Raw genomic sequence first — 22079 nt, forward strand, 5'->3', positions numbered from 1 at the left:
TACTACGAGAATCAGGAAGCTTAGTTCAAGCAAGCAAATTAAGCAAATAATTTCATTTGTAAAGGAAAAATCCAAAGAAGTGAGAGTATTAAACCAAATCTTTGACTCTAACACACTTTTCTGTGGGCTTCAGTTTCCTCATATAAAAGATGAGGAAATTAGAAAACTTCTAATAATTTATCCCATTCTAACATTCCGTGAGCCTATGGCAAATTTGGAAACTGTGTAAAGACAATTCCATTTAAAATTAATCATACTGGGGCGCCTGGGTGGCGCAGTCGGTTGAGCGTCCGACTTCAGCCAGGTCACGATCTCGCGGTCCGTGAGTTCGAACCCCGCGTCAGGCTCTGGGCTGATTGCTCAGAGCCTGGAGCCTGTTTCCGATTCTGTGTCTCCCTCTCTCTCTGCCCCTCCCCCGTTCATGCTCTGTCTCTCTCTGTCCCAAAAATAAATAAATGTTGAAAAAAAAATTTTTTTAAATAAAAAAATAAAAAAATAAAATTAATCATACTGTGTTTCTTGATAAAGACTTTATTTGCTTTAATGATAATCTTCAGCCATGAAGGACTTTTGGATATTTAATTGGTGTTTCTCCCATTCATTAGGGTGTAGATCTTTGAGCAAAGAAAGTGTTTCATTTATTATTCCCTACTCCTCCAAACTATTCAGAAAGAAAAATCAATCAGGTTGCTGCTAAAAAAAAATAAAATTAAATTTAAAAAAAAAAGTTAGGGGCATTTGTACACATCTTATATAGAGTCTACTTGAGCTTAGCCAATGTACTTCTTCAGAATGAAGCACATGTAACCTGATGAAGTAGTGGATCAATAGTTTCCATTTTTGCTCACATTCTTGCTTTCCCTCTGTATCCATTCTCTCCACCCTATGCCTTGATGGACCTAAGCCAGTCTCCAAGGCTAAAGAAACACTAGGGGGCTCCCTGGAGAGCAGAAGTATGTAGGAAGATGGTAGAAAACAAAACTTGCAAAGAATATGCAGTACTTCCATTTTCCATGTCCTTAGAGACCAAAAAGTACCCAAAGGCACCATAAGAAATATGCTTTATTCTCACTAAATGATACACATCTTTGTTCAAACCAATGAACAATATTATGTGTTGCAAGACTTCAAACAATACCCTGTGATTAAAGACTAGCTTTAGGCATCCAGGAAAATGCCATCGGCCATTATAGACGTTTATCATTCTCTCAAAGACCACAAAAGATTGGAAGTAAAAAATTCTATACCTCTAGGTGCCAGAGCAGCCTAAGGAATAACCTACAGGTCCAGGCTTGCCCTGGCCAAGCAGATCTCTTCCTTTATGTTATACAGACTAGTCAGAATCTTCTCCAGATGACATAGTGTAGGGTCTTGAGCACCAAGATCAGCAGCCTCATTTCTCTTTCTGGCTGCTCTAGTTATTAGTTGTGTGACCGTGGGCAACTTACTTAGTTACTCTACCTCAGTTTCCTCATCTTGAAAAATTAGAAGTAGTATCTAATTTAAAGAATGACTTGTGTATTCAGTGAGGTAATAACAGATAAATACTGAGAAAAGTGCCTGGCATGTAGTAAGCACTAAATAAATGTTAACCGCTGGTGGTGGTGGTGGTGAGATGGTGGTGGAGGTATTAGTGGTTGAAGGAGAGTCAAGAGATGTTGGAAGAAAAGGGGAGGAAGCACTCTGGTGAATTCTGGAGCAATTCAAACAATCATATTCAAGCCTCCTCCCCACTCCCACCAAAAGCTTAGAATAGAACCAATCAATGCATTTCTTTCAGTGAGTTTGTTGGCTGCAAATCCAATAGGCTAAAGGAGTGATACATTCAGAAAGTATTGTCTGGCCCTAATTCTGCCTGTGTTGAGAACCATCAGAGGCATTTGCTCCATGCTTAAGGAACACTATGGAAGAAGACCAAATGGTCTCTGGAGTTAGCCAGCATGTCTTATACCAACAGGAGAGTGTCATAGCATCTGCTCCCATTCTTTGCTTCCTGGAATCCTTCAGGTTAGATATGCCATAAAGAGCAGTAAAATGCAGGAGCCAAAGGGCATCAGTGATCCTGATTTGCCCATTAGATTTGACAACATAGTTGGCCTACTGACAATTTGTGATTAATTGTCGTTTGCCAAAGTTAATTTCAGCAATTGGGTTACTTAGTCCTGGAAAGGTCATCTCCATTCCTTTTTTTTTAACCAAGATCTTATTGACAAATAAAAGGTCATTCCCATTCTTAATTTCACAAATTTCCCCAAAGCTCTGTTTGAAGAGTTTTGCTTCAGTGCTTAAAGATTTGCAGGAGAAAATTACCAAAAACTTACTGAGTAAATAACTCATTTACATATGAGATTCTCTAATAATAAACACTCTGGAAATCTGTCTTGATTTGTGTACACTTAAAAAAATACAGACTCTATGCTTTTAATTGTGCCAATATAATAAAATGATGAAGAGATTTAGTGTATCAGTCAGCCAAATATTAGTTGAACATTTGTATACCAAATTCTGTCCTTGACCAGAGACTTTAGCTCAGTACTGCCCAATGGACATACAATGCATGACACATATATAACGTAAAGTTTTCTAGTACCTATGTTTTAAAAAGTAAAAACAGTTTTTACTTTTGAGAGGTGAAATTAATTTGACAATACATTTTATTTAACCCCATTTATTTAAAATATCACTTCAATATGTAGTCAATATAAAAGAAGTATTAATAAAATATTTTACTTTAAAATTTTTTTTTCCTTTTTGAGAGCAAGAGAGAGTGCATGAGCATGCACGTGCAATTGGGGAAGTGGGGAGGGGCTGCAGGAATGGGAGGGAGATCTTAAGCAGGCTCCAAGCTCAGCACAGAGCCAAGGCTGAGGTGGGGCTTGATCCCAAGACCTTGAGATCATTACCTGAGCTGAAATCAAGAGTCAGATACTTAACCCATCAAGTCACCCAGGCACCCCTTCCTTTTTTCTATACTGAGTCTTAAAAATCCAGTGTGATTTTTATACTTACCCACATCCCAATTCAGACTTGCCACAATTTGGAAGCTCAGTTACCACATGTGGGTAGTATCTACCATATTAGCACAACTTTAGAATACAAAAATCTATCTCTTGAAATAGGTTATGATTTAACTTGAAAAAATAGCAACCATTTATTGAACATGTACAATGTGTCAGACACTATGCTAAGTATTTTACCATATAATCTCATTTAATCTTTAAAATACTTTGTGATGTGGTTATTTTTTTTAAGTTTATTTCTTTGTTTTGAGACAGAGATAGTGTGAATGGGGGAGGGGTAGAGAGAGAGGAAGACAAAGAATCCCAAGCAGGCTTCGTGCTGCCAGCAAAGAGCCCAATGCGGCCTCGAACTCATGAAACCATGAGATCATGACCTGAGCCAAAACCAGCCACCCAGGCACTCCATGATATGGTTATTTTTAATTCTCATTTTACAGATGAGGAGACTACAGCTTTAAAGATCCCAGGGGGTGCCTGGGTGGCTCAATTGGTTAAGCCTCCTATTTCAGCTCAGGTCACAATTTTGCAGTCCGTGGGCTCAAGCCCCGTGTCGGGCTCGTGCTGACAACTCAGAGCCTGGAGCCTGCTCTCTCTTTCTCTCTCTCTCTCAAAAATGAATAAACATTAAAAATATATATATCCCAGAATCCCATACCAGTAAAGGTCAAAAGCTGGATATGAACCAAGGTCTGTATCACTATACTGAATACTCCTTTAAGAACAAATGAGTATGCTAAGATCCAAATGCAGAATCTCACCCAACAGACTTACTAGAATTTACTTAAATATTGATTAAATGGATATTTTATATTTTAAAATACTTTACTTGGGATAAGTAAACCATACGTCATAATTTTGAAGTTTCAAAATATTTTATTAAAAAAATTTTTTTTAATGTTTGTTTATTTTTGAGGATCAGAGAGAGACAGAGTGTAAGCGGGGAAGGGGCAGAGAGAGAGAAAGACACAGAATCTGAGGCAGGCTCCAGGCTCTGAGCTGTTAGCACAGAGCCCAACGTGGGGCTCAAACTCACTAGCCGTGAGATTATGACCTGAGCTGAAGTTGGATGCTTAACCGACTGAGCCATCCATGTGCCCCTCAAAAGTATTTTAAATGCTTGTCTTTATTCAGCCGACAGAGCTTTGAGATGAGGATATTTATTCATACTACAAATAATGATGCCAGGTTTGTTTTTTTTTTATTATATGCAAGGTATTTAGGAGGATACAAAGATGAGTAAGATGAGAAGTTTACAATCTAGCATGAAAAATAAGGCACAAACATAAATTATCCTGAGAAAAGGCAACATGTGTTCTAGGCATGGTACAAAGTGCCATATGAGTTAAAAAATGGCAGATATAAATTTGCACGGGAGTCCAGGCAAAAACCTCTTTGACCCCGGCCACAGCAGCTTCTTACTCAACATGTCCCTGGAGGCAAGGGAAACCAAAAACCTCATCAAGAGCTTCTGTACAGCAAAGGAAATAATCAGAAAAACTAAAAGGCAACTGACAGAATGGGAGAAGATATTTGCAAATGACATATAAGATAAAAGGTTAGTATCCAAAATCTATAAAGAACTTTTCAAACTCAACACCCAAAAAAACTAATCCAGTGAAGAAATGGGCAAAAGACATGAATAGACACTTTTCCAAAGAAGACATACAGATGGCCAAGCAACACATGAAAAAATGCTCAACATCACTCATCATCAGGGAAATACAAATCAAAACCACAGTGAGATACCACTTCACACTGTCAGAATTGCTAAAATTAACAACTCAGCAACATTGGATGTTGGCAAGGATGCAGAGAAAGAGAATCTCTTTTGCACTGCTGGTGGGAATGCAAACTGATGCAGCCACTCTGGAAAACAGTGTGGAGGTTCCTCAAAAATTTTAAAATAGGACTGCCTTATGGCCCAGCAATTCCACTACTAGGTATTTATCCAAGGGATATAGGTGTGTTGTTTTGAAGGTACATATGCACCACAATGTTTCTGGCAGCACTATCAACAATAGCCAAAGTATGAAAAGAACCCAAATGTGTCCATCAACAGATGAATGGATAAAAAAGATGAATGGATAAACAGATGAATGGATGGATATATATATATATATATATACACACACACACACATATATATACACACACACATATATATACATATATATACATATACATACATACATACATACATACATACACACACAATGGAATACTACTCGGCAATGAAAAAGATTGAAATCTTGCCATTTGCAACAACATGGATGGAACTAGAGGGTATTATGCTAAGTGAAATTAGAGAAAGACAAATATCATATGACTTCACTCATGTGGAATTTAAAATACAAAACAGGAACATAAGGGAAGGGAAGAAAAAATAATATAAAAACAGGGAGGCGGACAAAACATAAGAGACTCTTAAATACAGAGAACAAATTGAGGGTTGCTGGAGGGGTTGTGGGTCGGGGGATGGGCTAAATGGGTAAGGGGCATTAAGGAAGACACTTGTTGGGATGAGCACTGGGTGTTATACATAGGGATTCTACTCCTGAAATCACTATTGCACTATATGCTAACTAAGTTGGATGTAAATTTAAAAAATAAATTAATTTTTTAAAAAATAAATTGAAAAAAAATTGCACAGGAGTGATGATGGGAAACTAAAGAAAGGGGATGGTATTTGGTTTGAGAATCAAAAGGTGGGCAATATTTCCAGCAGAGAGATCTGACAGCAATGACATTCGAAGCAAAATATAAAGGCAGGTGAGTACACAGTGAAGCAAGCGTTCATTGGGCCTGACTATAGGGGACACTGACCAGCAGAGTTAGAAGGCTGTGCTTGATTTCATAGGCAAAAGGCAGCCATTGATAGTCTTTGAGCAAAGGGAAGACTGTATGAAGTTGTGCTTTAGGAAGGTTAATTGGGCTAGAGAATATGTAGTATGGATTATTTTTAAATATTTATTTATTTTGAGAGAGAAAGAGAACACATGTGTAAGCATGCAGATAGAGAGAGGGAGAATCCCAAGCAGGCTCCACCCTGTCAGCCCAGAGCCCAGCTAGGGGCTCCATCTCTCGAACCTCAAGACCATGGCCTGAACCAAAATCAAGAGTCACACGAACTGAGCCACCCAGGTGCTCCTAGAATGGATTACTTTAATCAAATAAAAGAAATCAGGCCGGAAAGTGTGTGCAAAGAAAGAACTAAAAGAGAAGAATGGGAGTGAAACATTTCAAAGGAAAAATGGACACATCTAAAAGCTATTTAAATGGAAGTAGGAATGAAGGAAAGAGAGATGAAAATTACGTATATGTAGAAAAAATGCACGTGCCTCACACACAATGCCTCAAATGCTTACAAAAGCTTCTAGTTGCTAATGATACTTAATTAGATTACTGTTTAGAATGAATAATTGTTTTGCAGTTAAGACACAGAAGAAAAGAAATTTAAGAGGCAACCTACATCTTTCAAAACACCAGTAATCAGGAGAGGAATACAGCTTTGACATTTAATTCCAAAACTTTGTCTGGGACAGCATAGAAAAAGAAGGAAAATAACATTCTGTTGAATTTTAAAACAAAGTATATATAAACTATATCTCAATAAAGCAGACTGTTCATAAATTATGCTTCCATCAAGTTTATTCTAAAAATCTAAACAAAGGAAATAAATCATAAAAGCAGCATGACTGCATTTGGTCAGTGGCAGGTGGTGGGGGGGAGTGTTGGGGGAAGCCAGTGCTCTTTGAAGTAAGCTAAATGTCACTTTTAATTGGCTCCATGTCATTTGCCTAAGAACCTAGTTCCTGTGCACAGCATTCACAACCAGTTTGACAGACCAGAAACCAGGGTTTAGGAAGACTGAATCTCATTGCATCCCCTACTCACTGAACATTTGACATTGACATGGAGCAGAATTTGAAAGATGCTTGTGAGGCACTTTGGAACATAAGCCACAGAGATGGTTGTATTGATCACTCACTTTCCCTTTATAGAAATATATTAAGATCACATCCTATATTCTTCACCCCCATCTTATAACCTACTGTACACTTCCAGCACCTTCTTATATTCTTCTAGCTCAGTGTGGGGATCTTTAGATAAAAAGAAATACAGGCCTTCATTATCCCTCTTCCAGCCCTCCAATATTCCATTGGTTTTAGAGAGTATAGAAAAACCATTAACACTCTAGTTTTGTATTTTAAGTGCTACACCAATCAAACAAAAATCTCTGAAAAGCTGAGAGGATTAGTGTTTACCTCTTTTCCCCAGCCTTTCAACTGGATTCTTTGATGAGCCTCCAAAAAATATCTCTGATCTGAAAACAAACCCAGATGGATATTTTTCCTGGCCTATTTTCATCTGGTTAGCCACCCGTTTCTTTCTGTGCCAATACAGGAAGGGAATATGAGAAAATGGAAGATGTTGGCTCAAAGCCCTAGAGGTCTGGGGAAAGTGACTTTTAAAATAATCATTCTTTATGCACTGCCATGCTCCAATGCCACCTTCATTGATGGCAAATGCAAAGTATGCCAACAGTGTTTATTAAAAAAATAAATGAGTATCAGGGTGAATACTAAAACTTCAAAAGTGGAAGTTACTGTTGAGGCCATTTAATTTAAAGTCCCATCATAATCTAGACAACTGAAGTCCAGAGAAATTTAATTAGATTCTAAAATCAACATATTTAAAATAAATAGGTAAAGAAACAGTACACAACAAGACCCTGAAAGAAAAGTAGGTTTGAGCAAATCAAACTTTTAGAATTGAAAAATACAGTTATTTAAAAAATAAAGTAATGGACTGATTAAAAGCAGAATAGACACATTTGAAAAGAGAATTAGTAAACTAGAAGATGGAGCAGAGGAAATTGCCATAATGCATATGCATAATGCAGAGTAGAAGAAGCGAAAAATATGAAGAGGAGTTAAGAGAAATGAATGTTAGAAGGAAAAGTTTCAAATATATATATATTTTTAATTTGAACGGGGGAGGGTCAGAGAGAGGGAGACACAGAATCTGAAACAGGCTCCAGGCTCTGAGCTGTCAGCACAGAGCCCTACGTGGGGCTCAAACTCAACAGACCGCGAGATCATGACCTGAGCCGAAGTCGGCCGCTTAACTAACTGAGCCACCCAGGCGCCCCAAAAGTTTCAAATATATTTAATGGGAATTCTAGATGGAGAAAAATTAAGGAAATAGATAATAGATAAAAATTTTCCAGAATTGGTCAACGACAAGAATCCTCAGATTAAAGAATCACAATGAATCCAAAGCAAGGAATATGAAATTAAACCTTCATTTAGACACACTGTAATGAAACCCAGAAAATGGGGGAAATATTAAAAGTACTCCAAAAAAGAACAGTTTAGACTGGCCACAGATTTGACAATTATAACAACAAAGGTTAAAAAACAATGGAATAATGTTTTCAATTCCCAAAGAAAATAACTGACAGCCTAGAATCCTATATCTTGTTAAACTGTAATTAAAGAGGGCAAAATTGGGGCACCTGGGTGGCTCAGTCATTTGAACATCCAACCTTGGCTCAGGTCATGATCTCATGGTTCAGAAGTTTGAGCCCTGCATCAGGCTGTCTGTTGTCAGCTCAGAGCCCACTTTGGATCTTCTGTCTTCCTCTCTCTCTGCCCCTCCCCTGTTCATTCTCTCTCTCTCTCTCTCTCTCTCTCTCTCTCTCTCTCTCTCTCCCCCCCCCTCAAAAAATAAACACTTTTTTAAAAAAGAGGGCAAAATAAAGACTTGCAGAATAACACTTGAGACCTTTGTTAAATGGACTTTATATTTGTCTGTTAGAGCTGCCATAACAAAATACCACAGGCTAGATTGCTTAAACAATAGAAACTTATTTCTCATAGTTCTGGAGGCAGGAAGTCCCAGATAAAGCTCTGGCAGGGTTCAGTTTTTAGTGAGAACTTTCTTTCTGGCTTGCAAATGTCCACCTTCTTGCTGAGTCCTCCTTTCCTATGAGCATATGCAGAAAGAGAGAGATGGAGAGAGAAGGAAAGAAGGGTCTGTCTTCCTCTTCTAATAAGGCCACCAGTCCTATTAGATTAGGGCCCCACCCTTATGATCTCATTTAACCTTAATTATCTCCTAAAGATCTTATTTCCACATATAATCACATTGGGGATTAGGGCATCAGCATAAGAATTTTGGGGAGGACACAATTCAGTCCATAACAGACACATAGGATACATGTCAGAAAGAAGGAAATTGAACAAAAGTAAGGAAAAAAAATAAAGGTCAGTAAAGAAATTGGTAAACACAAAGGTAAATCTAGAGGAATATTGACTCTAAAAATAAGTACTACTAATAACTAATTTGGAGAGGACTAAAACTGGATGTAAATAACTAGCATTGTCCAATAGTACTTTCAATAGTGATGGAAATGTTCTATATCTGCTCTGTTCAAAATGGTAGCCATTAGCCACATGTAGCTATGAAGCACTTAAAATGTGGCTCTGCAATGAAGAAAATTTTAATTATATTTAATATTAATTTCATTTTAAGTATCTGCATGTGGGTAGTGGCTACCATATTAATCAGTACAGCATTACACAATAATAGCATTGCAAATGGCTAGAGCAGATCAAAGTTAAATATTCTAAGGTCTTTATCTGGAAGGAGAAGGGACATTTTGAAGGTAGTTATTCATATTAAAATTTTAAGGACAGACACTAGAAAAACTGAAATAGAATGTATCCTTTACAAAGTAGCAGAGGAAACAGGAATAAAGAAAACATTGATACACAGAAGATAGGAAAAAGAAATGAAAGAAATCAAAGAAAAGCATAGTAAATAGAAACCATAAGAAATATGATAGAAATAAATAAGAAATATACCAGTTTCTTCTTATAATGGAATATAGAATTTTAAGGAACCTCATCTATCAAGGGCATATTGAATAAAAAAAAATCAGCAAAAGATATGTACAGTATTAAACCTTTTATAAAAAGTTTCAAACCATATAAGATATTACTATTTTTTTTATTAACACATAAATATATCAACTATAACAATATGCATGGGAATGAATGACAAAACCCAACTTCAGGAGAGTGATTTCTATTGGAGGAAGGGTGATGGAAAGGGAGTAGATCTTTAGTTGAATCTAAATATTTTTAAGAAAAGATTTGAAGCAAATATGACAATGTCAACCTATAAAATGTGGGTGGTAAGTACCTGGGTAAGTACCTGGGTAAGTACTCTATTGTTTGAAACTGGTAGTTTCAAACTCTTTTATAAAGAAAAACTCAAGTTCAAAAGAAACATATCTATCCAGATACTTTCTTCTTTTCTGTGTTAGACCATTTCTATCTGACTGCTTTAGATCTTAGGATTTGAACTTGATTTCTTGTCACTTAGGAAACTTCCATTCACAAAATAGTTAACATCATGAGCCCTCCTTACACCAGAGGACTAAGGAGCTGGACAACCCAGTTCCACTGGGAAGTTCTGTTTCCTTATAACAGGGGTCAGCAATTTAATTTAACACAGTGTTCTATTAGTGGAATGAGTGAGTACTCTTGGATGCCATTGGGTGGCTGGGGGGAAGGAAGAAAGAAGTGGGAGAAGAAAAAGAAAATAGGGGAATAGTGGGGGGAAGAGAAGGAGTTATGATAGTGGGCTACCAACCGACTGCTCACACGTGAGCAGCATATCCCTATAAAAGAAAGCAGGATCTAATGACCTCATCTCATTGCTTTGGCATTTTTCTATTAGTGCTCCTTTTATTGTATTGCAAGTACTGTTTATATATCTGTCTCCCACTGGACCATGTCTCATCCCACTTCTTACCTTGAGTGCTTAGCACTCTGCCTGACAGAGTAGGTCTTAATGAATGTCTGTTGAATTAACGGTGAATACACAGCTTCCAATCTTAAGTGATTTCTGGCTTCTTGTTTAAGCCTTCCAAGCCTTTCTGTTTTGCTTTACTGCCTTCTTGGGTCCTTTTTCAGGCTCTTGAAATTTGAAACCTTTAAGCATCTGTCCAGCTCTAAACTGGGACATCCAAACCAACTTCTAGGTGGCTACAGAGAGTACTTTGTCAGGAAGGAAAGGGAGATAGACTGGGAGCAATGTCTGGAAATGGGGATGTTCTGGGGGTGTCCCAGGAGTGCCACAGAATCCTGAACCTGAGTTTTTTACTTTGTGGGAGCCATGACAGGGAGCCATGATCAAGAGGATAAAGGGAGAGGGATTGTGGCATTCCTGACACCTAGTGTTCATGTCCTCCCTCCCCTGTGTCTCAGGCTGAAGTGTGGGTCCCCCCAATCCCCTTTTCACACCCAGCCCCAGCCTCCCAAAGCCAGCCCTGTTCTTCATTATAAAAATCCTGACTTTTTAGGAGAAATCAGCTGTTGCTTACAACTGTGGGAGGTACTATCTTAACAGAGACAGGAGTCTGGACAGCAAGATATTTCTGTCAACTGTGTTGTGGGAACAGGTCTATTCTGTTTGGTTGCCATTAAAGGGATTTTCCTACAAAGATGTTTGTACAGTCTGTTGGGGAGATAACTGGCCCTGCCTTGGGCCTGCTTGCTCATTGGCCAGCCAGTATCTTTCAGCAGTGAGCTGTTCAGGAGCCATGTTAAAGCAGAGGCAGATAAGTGGGAAGGCTGAATGTAGCTCAGATAATTAATTGAACATTGCAGTGAGACAGGCACATGAACAACACACCCCTGGCTTACTTAGAGGAAACCTGCTCTTTGCTTCAAGAGGGCACAAGAAAACAGGTGCATACTTACCTTTCCCTGTCAACAGATTGGGGTGGCTAAGGCTGGCCAAGGAAACTCGTCACCTCACATCCAGTTATGTTGGGTCCTGGGCAGGTCTGGGGTCTCTGATTCATCCTTGGTGGATGAACCCTCTCTGTAGGTTCTGTCCCACCCTGCCACAGGCTCTAACTTGAGCAAAGCATGGCAGAGTGCAAGGGCCTACAACATTAGCAAGCTTTATGGTCTTGGAACCTCCACAGCATCATCTGTTGCACCAGGCTCATCCCTGATAATCTCCAGCAGTTAAACCAACACAAAAAGCAGCAGCCATAGCAAATTCTACAGCAGTGGGGGCTTCTCTGGGAGTTCTTTCCTTAATAGCATTGTCCCTCACCTATTGCCATTCCAGCCACTCTCTGAAACGGAGGTAGAAACAGAGTACAGGGCCTTTCACATTAACTGGCCTAGGTGTGGTCCACCCTGATCCATCCCATCAGCCACTGGGGGTTGTAAAGAAAGAAAATGAATCCCATATTACTGCCCTTATAGCCTCCAAATTGCTCCAATAAGGACACTATTATTGGACACTGTGCACCAGGAAGAAACAATGAACTCTGAACTCCCAAGCACCACAAAAGATTTGCCTCAATACTGTGCCAAGAAACTTGACCAAACTTCTACCTACATTAGGCTGTATCCCTAAAGGTGACCCCACCTCTTGTGCTGAGTCTTTGCTCAAGAAAATACAATTCTGCCAAACTTCAGAATGTACTTTGTCCCAACCCACATTGCCAAACTGTTTTCAATCATTTTCCACTTAACACCCTTCAGTAATTTTTCATTTCCCCATGGCCCCCTTTTTAGTTCCCTATAGTCTTCCCTATCCCCTTTTTGTTCCCCCTTTTATACTACTCAGTAGTAGTATAATTACCTTTAAGGGATTAATTCCCATTAGTCCCTTAAAAAACCTGTCACCTTTGTCTTAGTTGGTGTTGAGCTCATTCTATATTGGAGTCTCTCTTCCCTATTGCTCTAGTGTGAATAAAACCTACCTTTCCACCTTTAACAAGTGTCCAGTGCTGTTTCTCTTTGCAAGGACCAATCCAGGACTTCCCCTGATGGCTTCAACCCTCATGCCCCCAGGCCAGGAGCCAGTGGGACCATCCCAGACACCACAGCAGGATCCATCTGGGGTCCACTGCCTCCAGCAGAGATCCAACAGCTGTTCACCAGTATAGCGGAACCTGCCATCAAGAGGTGTCTGAAGACATCTCACCACAACACTTCAGTCATCGAAGATGTGGCCAGGCGCCTTCAGGAGCAGAGATGTGTCTGGCATGCACACCAGTGCTCTATCAAGTTCAAGGCCCCATATGTGGCCTACAAGAAGGTCCACATGGCATCCTGCACTACACAGAGAGAGGTCAGATGCTGCAGATCATAGGCAACAGCAGACCCTGCCATGGGATCTGGCCACCACCAGGCCAACCCAGAGAAGGAGAAAAGGTAATGAGCAGAAATATGGATGAGCAGAAGAATACTCACTCTTCCAGGAAGCAGAAGCTGGAGGCACCAGAACCACAGATGGAGACAAGAGTATCAATTTAAGCTGGAAGTGGAAGTGTTAAAGAGTTGTTCAGTTGGTGCCCAAACCAATAAGACAACTGAGATGAAGGATACCCAAGGGACGACCAATGGACTGAGCACATAAGTGGCCAAGTGTGTTCTACCAGAGCCCTGATGACATGAGACTGAGTAGAGAAGGAAGTCATAAATGACAAAACCAAAGTAGGGATCCCCTCAAAGGAGTCCGAGCTCCTGAAAACTTAAGAAAGCATGGTTTCCCCATAGGTGTTGAAACCCACATATTAAAGCTGAAAGGGATGGCTGGAGATTATCTTCAATGCTTGTATTTTACAGATGAGGAAACCTAGCCAGAGGAAAGTTATTTGCATAAGGTGACACTGCCTTTTAGTGTTAAGACTGACCCTAGAACCCAAGCCCAGTGATCCTTCCTCTGGCTTTTATGGTCTCTTGCCTTAAATGTAGTTGATAATTGACCATCATAGTCATCATTTGCTGTCTTACAAATGGGGTCTGGAAAAAATGGGATTAGGAGAGCAGCTAGAATTTCTTTCTCCAGCAGAACTCCACAGGAGGCCAAAGTCTCCAGACAGACACCAGCCTCCGAGAGAGACTCCACCAGCAACACTAAATATTCCAGGGGTGTCTTCAGTACACCCTGGAGCACAGGTGGGCCACGTACACAAGCTCCAGCACAGCCAAGACCCTCAGGCACCACCAGACTATTGTTGCCATGGTTGTAGCTAAAATGGCAGAGACCAGGTGCTTAGAGAACTGGCCCAGGAATCAGCTGCTCAGCTAGACCAGCACAATGCCCACATGGCAGCCTTGGTCCAGCTGGCCGGAGAGAGCTATACCTAGCACCAGGAGGGTGTCCGTGAGGGGGTAGCCCTCCTAAGGCCATCTCTAGGCCGCTTGGGCCGGAAATGAGACCTACAGACCACAGCCTCTGCCATACCCAGCTACCCCAGGACTTTGGGAAGATTTCTCCATTGGGACTTGGATTCTTGCTTTTTTTTTCTCCTCCTTTTTCTTTTAGATGAAATTTGAAAATTAAATGGAAGAAAGGGATAGATAAAAAGGTGAACAAGAAGCAAAGGAATTTATTATTTTAATAAAAAGACCTTGATGTGAAAGCGGCTAGTATTTTAGGTTTTTTCCTTATGTTTCATGCTGTCTCAGCCTCATAGCAAAGGATGGACAAACCTCCGGATCAGGGCTTCTAATGATTATAATCAGGCCTTAACCAAGAGAGGCCATGGTGGTGAGTCTTAAGTCTGTTTTCTTGTTAACCCAAGCCCCTTTTGTTATCATTCATACATTCAAGAGACATTTGAAGGTCTGCTTGATGCCCAGGCATTATCTTAAGTACAGGGTATGGTATTCATTAGTGATAAAAATGCACATCATCTTTGGAAAGCAGTATGGTAGTTTTAAAAAATTAAGACTGGAACTACTATAGAATGTAGCAGTCCTACTTCTGGGTATATAGCCAAAAGAATTGAACGAATGATGTCAATGAGATATTTGCATACCCATGTTCATTGCAGCATTATTCACAGTAACCAAGAGGTTGAAGCAAAATAAATGTCCATCAGTGGATGAATAGATAAACAATATGTGGTCTATGTATGCAGTGGAATACAATGCAGCCTTAAAAAGGAAGGCAATCCTGTCACATACTACAGCATGGATGAACCTGGATCATTGTGCTCAGTGAAATAAGCCAGTTACCAAAGAACAAATGCTTTATGATTCTGCCTACATGAGGTATCTAAAGTAGTCAGATTCACAGAAAGCAGCCTGGTGGTGACCAGAGGCTGAGGGGAGGGGAAGGAGAGTTAAGTTTAATGGGTATAGAGTTTTAGTTCTGCCAGATGAGAAGGTTCTGGAGATCTATTTCAGAACAATGTAAATATACTTAACAGTACTGAACTGTACATGTCTATGGTCAAGATGGGAGATTTTATTATTTTTTATTTTTTACCACAGTAAAGAAGAATACACATCATCCTTGCCCTAATGGACCTTATCATTTAAAGGGGAAGATAGTCATTGAATACAGCTAAAATGAATGATTACCACTATAAAGAAAATGAACAGGAAGAGTAATCATACAAGGCTGTAGATACCTCAGGGTGATCCAGGAAGACTTCTCTGATTCTAGCAAAAATTAGCTATCAATAGACTCATTAGAGAAAGCCATGCTCCCCACTCCTTTGTCCAAATGTAGAATAGTCCTGGAAATAAGTCTCTGCCAACTCAGCTGCAGACCCCTGCTCTGGTCACTGCCATCATAATGGCAGTGGTAGGGTGGTAGCGAGACTCACACCAGCAAAGACACGCCAGCTCCTCTTCCTCCCTAAAGCACAGAGTGGGCCCAGGGTGACAATTGCCTGAGCCTACACCCAGAGCATTCTTTTTTTGTGTGGTGTTGTGGTGAGCCTTTTATGTATGACTTTTTTTAGTCTTTGTAAGCAGGGATACTGCCTATTTTAGGCCTTGGTGTCTCAAAACATCTTTAGTATCTCATTTACATTTATCGCACAGAGAGTAGGCATTCCACATGGTTCATTCATAAATGCTCATCTCCAACTAATCCTTGGAGGTCGGTGTTTTAGTGGATATTTTCAAACTCTCTGAAAAGACATGTCCTTTTTCATGAAGGTAAGAGGGTTACCTTTGATGCTTTCCTTACCAAATGATGGTAAAACCATTGGTGACGTTTCTCTGCTTCTGTATCTTTGATGATCTCAACCTCTGCTCAGTTGCTCAGCTCCTCGCTCAGCCCAGGGCCATGCTGTCACCATGATCCAGGCCTCTGGGTAGGCAACTGCCTTCCCTGGTTTCAGAAGGTTAAGAATGGCAGGAAACAGGACAAGCAGGGCCCCTTCTGTCTTCCCTTCCTGCCACCTAGCTGAAAAGTAAGTCTCTACCAAGGAACTGGGACCAACTCTGATCATCATCTAAACTTCTTTGAGGCCTGGGGCGCCTGGGTGGTGCAGTCGGTTAAGCGTCCGGCTTCAGCCAGGTCATGATCTCGCGGTCCGTGAGTTCGAGCCCCGCGTCAGGCTCTGGGCTGATGGCTCAGAGCCTGTTTCCGATTCTGTGTCTCCCTCACTCTCTGCCCCTCCCCCGTTCATGCTCTGTCTCTCTCTGTCCCAAAAATAAATTTAAAAAACGTTGAAAAAAAAAATTTTTTTTTAAATAAATAAACTTGTTTGAGGCCTCAGCAAATGCTGCTGGGTCTACAATGAGCAAAGACAATGGCATTTTCACACTAGACGTGATGGCAATGCTAGAACTATAAGCAGACTTGTTGATTTTAGTGCGGCTCTCTCATGCTATAGGCAAAGAAGTTGAGACCTGAAGAGGTTCCAAGACCAGGGATCCTGGGAGGTGGACTCCCCTGTCCAGAACTTTTCCAAGTTTAGGCTGCACCCAAAGCTTAGCTTAATCTCAACCCCCAAACACTATCCTCCTGGCAATAATCTCTTGACAGACTTCAGGGCCAAGCAAAAGATGGGCCTGAGGTACAATTTTACTCTTTTCACCCAGTGTTTCTGTGCTACCTCCTCTCCACTGGACACTGGTTTCTGAGCTGTTTCAAGTCATTCCTCTTCCTTCTCACCCCTGAATTAGCAAATCACTAAACTCCTGCCCTATCTCAACATGTCCCCCAACCAAACAATGGTTTCCTTCTCTACCTTAATATCATCATTAATATTAAAAAGCATTTATAAATTACCTATCACCTCCCTCCAAGGTGACGCATAAATCAAAAAGATTTTTTTTTAAAGACCATTCAAAACTTTGTTTTAAATTGCTCTTTTTAACTTGTAGAGCTTTCTCACTGTGGTATAGTCATGGTCCATCCTAAAATCCTCTCCACTCCCACTACCCACCTCTTCACCCTCCACACATACACTAATGAGGTTTTTCACTTCTAGGAAATTGTGTGAGCGAAGGAGAGAAAAATAGAAAAGGGGAGGGGCACAAGGTAAACAAGCAAAATCACAGCTGGGCTTGGTTTCTAAAGATGGAGACTCCAAGGCTCCTCCAGCTCTTGGAATTCCAGTTCACAGTTTGCTTCTCAATCTTGCCAGCTCCAGTCTCTGAGGGTGGGTGAACCTGAGCACACAGAGGAGAACTCTGGGAAAGGAGGCCTTTAGGAAACTGCCTGAAAGGTCAGGGCAGATGCCAAAACTTTATCTCCAGAGTCCCTCAATTTAACCCAACCAAAAGAATGGACAGCTCCATCATCCAATCAGCTATAGTGGTCAATCACAAGTAGAAGAGGGTGGATGTTAAAGCAGAACCTTCTGGGTAATCTGATTAAGTACCCTTCACCCACACACACATACACACACACGTACACGCACACATACACACACGCACACAGCTATATTCCCCACTGATTTCCTAGCTGATTCTCCTGCCCTCTTTTTTCCCCCTCTAATTCATTTCTCTGTGCTACTAAGGGTTATCTTTTTAAAAGGCTAAACTGATCATGTCTACCCTTGCTTAATTCTATCAGTGATTCCTTATTCCTTTTGGCTCACGGGAGGTTCAACCTCCTTAGATTGGCATGCAGGTCCCTGCCTGCCTCTGCAGCCCCATAACTGCCATCTCACTTTGGCCTCCAGTTTACAGAGGTACCTGCAGCTCTTCTGGAGCACCACACCCCTGTGTCTTCTGCAGGTCCCTCTTCCTGGAGCTCCTTCTACCATGCTTATCCTTTACCACTCAGCTCAAGGGCAAACTCTTACAGGTCTACTTAATTGCTACCCTTCTCTTCTGCAGCCATATGCCCAGGTCTTACCTCCTCAAGACGGCTCTCTTGCTGTATGCTAACTGTCCAGTTCCTTGACTTTTTACCCCACTGGAATTCTTGAAGGCAAGGACTGTATCTTTTTCACCTTTGCATATCCAGGGCTTAGTACATAGTAGGCACACAAAACTTTTAGTGCATGAATGATCTCAACAGTACACACGCTGCTTAGCAGGGAGTTGTTGGGAGAGGACTTCCTGCCTTGAAGGATCCCTTGGCAACTTCACATTTCTATCTTCTCCTAATTGTAAATACTTTGGGAATTGGGAATTGTAAACACTCTGAGTTTGGGAAAATGGAATCATTGACTATTAGACATGGAAGGTACTTCAGAGCTCAAGAGAAGCAGGATGGGGTAGTAGCTGGGAAAGCAGGATGGAAAAGGGGATGTGATGATAGAAACAGAGGTCAGAAAGGAGAGAAGATTCTATGCAGCAGTTTTGAAGATGGAGAAAGGGGCCAAAAACAAAGGAATGCAGGTAGTTTCCAGAAAATGGAAAAGGGAAGGAACAAATTTTCCCCTAGAGTGTTTGGAAGGAGCATAGCCCTGCCTATGCCTTGACTTGAACACACTGAGGCTGATTTTGGACTTCTTCCCTCCAGAACTACAAGATAATAAATTTGTGTTGTTTTAAGCCACCAAAATTGTGGCAATTTGTTGCAGCAGCAATAGGAAACTAATACAGATTATTATTTTTTGAACAGGATTGGTCCAGAGAAGCACAGGTGTGTGTGTACAAGTGTAAATGTAAATGTGTATGAAAATACATGTGCCTTGGGGCACCTGGGTGGCTCAGTCGGTTGAGCGTCCACTTCCAGATTTTGGTTCAGGTCATGATCTGATGATGGTCCTGAGATCAAGCGCTGCAAGTTGGGCTCTGCGCTGGATGGAGCCTGCTTGGGATTCTCTCCCCCTCGTTCTGCCACTTCCCCCTTCATGTGAGTGAAGCGCATGTGTACATGCTCTCTTTCTCAAATAAATAAATTTATTTTTAAAAAATGCATATGCCTTTATGGATAATGAAAACAGCACTAAGGAAATTTTAAGCAGGACCAGCAGGTGAGCAGGGTGAGTCAGCCACAAAACTGAAACAAGTTTCTCTGACAGTGCAGGCAATTTGTCCCTCTACTGCTGGAGATAACCAACCTGTATGCCCTTTCCAGGAACTTTCTAAAAGGATACGTACGGTACCTTTGGAGTGTCACAAACATTAATGGCAGTGCTTTATCTTCTGGGAGAGGGGAGGCTTAACATGAAAAGAAGAAAGAGAGCCTAAAGAAGAAATTCAAGTGAAATTGTCATCACCCTGGGTTTAACTGGGTTTGAACTACCAGATGCCAACTGATGGCTTGGTGCACCTGGAATTCCAGCTGCCTTTGTGCCTCATTGCTTGCATGGTGGTCTGCAAGCTAGTTCTGCTCCATGCCACAGCAAGGGTGCAGGCTCTGGTCCCACTCCAGGCAGATGGCCTCGCCTCAGTGAATACACAGATTGTGGAACCAGCTGTAGCCAGTGACCACATCATAGATGCACTCTTCCTGACACAATCTCTTAACCTGGAGACACTGCCAGACAATTCCAGCTACCTGAAGACCTCCACCACAGTGCCGCAGAAAGCCAAGAGCCACTTGTTGAAACACAGCTCCTAAGGAGTGATGATTTTTGGTGGTATGGGGCTGTCAGCTATTGATGGATAGAAAGGGTATACTCCATCACCCATAAAGACCAGCTTTGTGGCCTCAAGGTTTTCCCCCATTTCTTTTTGGATAGGGGGTAAGAGAGTGCCTGCATCTCCCCTAGGACAAAGCCAGCTTTCCTCCAATACATGTGAATCATGGCTGGATCCTGGGCAACTGATAAATGTTTGGCTTAAATGAAGTGTGTGAAAGGGGACTTCCTATAGAATTTCTTCCTGAAATCAGGACCAGTCTCAAGCTTGAAGAAGTACTGAAAAGTACTTATGCCTGTTGGAATAGTTCTTTTCCTACCCTTTATGGCAGGACACCTCGATATGTGTGCCTCCAGTATCCCAGCACACATCAGGAAGACATATTTGGTCCGGAACCTCTCCATAACCTCCTCCAGGTCAAGCTGGTTTTTCTGGAGGTGCTGAAAGATAGCAGAGATGGCAGCCACAACCTTATGGATGGCATACCCAGAACTGGATCTGCCCACTTCGGAGAGCTCAGTCACACAGCCCAGAGGCACTGGGGAGGCCAGTAGATACATTCCAGTGGCTACTTTCTGAGGCACAGAGGAAGGCAGCTTCATATGGTGGCTTCCCTTTGACAATTCAGTGCCAACCTTTTGCAGATACGGTAAAATGTCTACCGAAATATCCGGAAGGCTCATCTCCATCTGTGGAGGCTAAGTCTGTCTGCATGGAGGTCCTACCAAAGAAGAGATTGTGTAGGGAGAGCCCCAATCTTGTGTGCTCATCTTCCAAGGGACTGAGACATAGCAGGTATCTGTGGCTCTCTGAGCAGACAGTGGATGGCTGCTTAGGTTCTCCAGGTATGGAAGGCAGCTGGATTCAGGTGGACCTGCATGCCATGGCCCAGGGCAGCCTCCTTGTCAGCCTCTTCACTCTCAGCCAAAAGCATGGCAACAATGGCTCCTATTTGCAGGGTGGCTTGTATAACAATGGGCTGGATCCATGGAGCATGGTTTGGGGGTTGTGGGTGCCATTGAGCTTAGGCAGAGTGATGGGTAGGTGTATATGCTTTTCCTAATGATGTCAATGAAATTCTTATCCTCCAAGTAGGTGTGGGCACAGGAAGCTCAGGGTTGAGTTAGCTGATGAATATATCAGGCCTACCATTATGAACTGGACGGAACAAATGTAATTTCATCTGTGTAACCACACATCAGCAACTTCTGTTCATTTTCTTGCAGATTGAGTCAGCAATACAAGAGCCAGGATGAAACAGCTCAGAGAAAATTAGACTAGGTTCTTAGTGTGGATGTCAGTTTGCCTTCTTTTCTTCACAGACTTCTCCTTAATGACTCCTTCTGGAGGACTTTTAATTTCTCCTGGCCTTCTTGCTGTCCTTACCAAGCAAACACATTGGTGAAATTCTACAGGAACTCCCTTCTCACACACTAAAATCAAGGGTTACGCTGAAAATACAAAGAACATCACCAATTTTATATGCCCTGATCATCTGGTGCTCCCACAAGGAAGCACCTGAAGAGATGGTTAGTTAGTATTGTGGAGGGCAAGAAGATACGATCCTTTTCAATCTCAGACACCAGACTTTTAGTTAAAAATTTCATTCGGGATTTCAACTTACTTATTATGAAGAAGGACCTGCTTCATAGAAGCACAAAAAAAAAAAGATCAATTATTCCCTAGAGTTTTCAGAATGGACAACCACAAAGCAGAATAGAGTTTAACATTAGCACTTACAGTTCTAGATCTGATAGTTTCACATTGCCAAGTCACTTAGGAGGACCTTATGAGTTGCCTAATGCTAGAACTGAGAGGCCACTAAGGACTTCTTCACACACCGCTGCAATTTTCTCATGAAAATCTACTTCTACAATATCATGTGTCCTTGGTCTGATCTTTCTCTAAGAGTTGATGTCCATCCTAGGCAGGACTAGGAGTGTTCATATCCTAGCTCCATAGGCTGTGTGAGCTCAGGAAAGTTACCTCCTCTCAGCATGTCTCAAGTGTTCTCCTTATAAAGCAAACAAGTTGGACTCACCTGACCCTAAGTTCCCTTGCTGCTCTAACATCCTCAAGCTAATTTAAAAGGCCAGATCCGGAATGCTTGGGCGTCTCGGTTGGTTAAGCATCTAACTTTGGCTCAGGTCATGATTTCACAGTTTGTGAGTTCGGCCCCCGTCAGGCTCTGTGCTGACAGCTCAGAGCCTGGAGCCTGCTTCGGGTTCTG

General features: G+C 41.4%; 1 protein-coding gene across 1 annotated transcript in view; it reads left to right on the top strand.

The window, feature by feature from the left end:
• The window catches only part of PAQR8 (progestin and adipoQ receptor family member 8), a 119665-nt gene that overhangs the window by 1209 nt on the left and 96377 nt on the right, over nucleotides 1-22079 (top strand). The window lies entirely within an intron of this gene.

Source organism: Herpailurus yagouaroundi, unplaced genomic scaffold, assembly GCF_014898765.1.
Source record: "Herpailurus yagouaroundi ecotype Mexico unplaced genomic scaffold, PumYag 139, whole genome shotgun sequence".
Lineage (NCBI taxonomy): Eukaryota > Metazoa > Chordata > Mammalia > Carnivora > Felidae > Herpailurus > Herpailurus yagouaroundi.